This window comes from Notothenia coriiceps, unplaced genomic scaffold (assembly GCF_000735185.1).
Source record: "Notothenia coriiceps isolate Sejong01 unplaced genomic scaffold, NC01 NC01_scaffold00037244, whole genome shotgun sequence".
In the NCBI taxonomy this organism is placed as follows: Eukaryota; Metazoa; Chordata; class Actinopteri; order Perciformes; family Nototheniidae; genus Notothenia; species Notothenia coriiceps.
In genome coordinates, this window is record NW_011369945.1 from 2,013,820 (window position 1) to 2,014,595 (window position 776).

At 42.3% G+C, this 776-nt stretch overlaps 1 protein-coding gene across 1 annotated transcript in view; it reads right to left on the bottom strand.

Annotated features, from left to right (window-relative positions):
* Positions 1-776, bottom strand: part of LOC104965183 (YLP motif-containing protein 1-like) — a 7,595-nt gene that overhangs the window by 3,966 nt on the left and 2,853 nt on the right. The window lies entirely within an intron of this gene.

Below are 776 nucleotides of genomic sequence, written 5' to 3' on the forward strand. Positions count from 1 at the left end.
TGTTTTCTTCCTGGGTACTGTGACGTGCCCATACCAAAATGGACTAATCCGTGGAGCCGTTAGGTTAAGTCCGTGGATTGGTCCAAATGGATCAATCCACAGACTTCCTCACACACACACACACACACTCAATCAATCTTTTCTCAGCTGCAGCTCCGCCGATTTCTCCTCCCTGAGACGGCGGGACGCGGCGAGGCTGTGAGTCAGTGTGTGAGCACACACACAAACTCCCAGCCAGGCTGCGGGTGTGTGTGTGTGTGTTCGGGCTGGGTTTCACTATGTCCCGCTAGGCTCATAGGGAAGGGGGGGCAGGAGCTCCAACAAGCCGTTTAGGACAGAGAGTGAATACACAAACTATACAGAGATGCTGTATGAGAAACCAATGCAATTTTGGAAATTACACAATATAAATCTATTCTAGTAGACCTCAACAATGGAATTATGATCAGTAGAAATGGCCATGACATGGGACCTTTAACCTGTTAAACCCCGAGCCTGTTTTTCAGGTTTCAGGCTCGAAAATGACATTCCCAGAACAAATGACCATATCTTCCCTTCTAAAAGGGTTAAATTAATAATCTTTTTTCTCCAAGTAATGATAAACCTGTGAGTTGGATGTAGAGAATTCAGAATAAATATAGATGTTTTTTATTTCAAGAAAATTCAGATTGAACATGGTAAAAAAACTGTAAATTATAGTGTCCGCCCAAAAAATATTTTGTACTTATAGTGAAAACTAACCTTGAATGATGGGTTAGTAGACTAAAAGCTTTAGA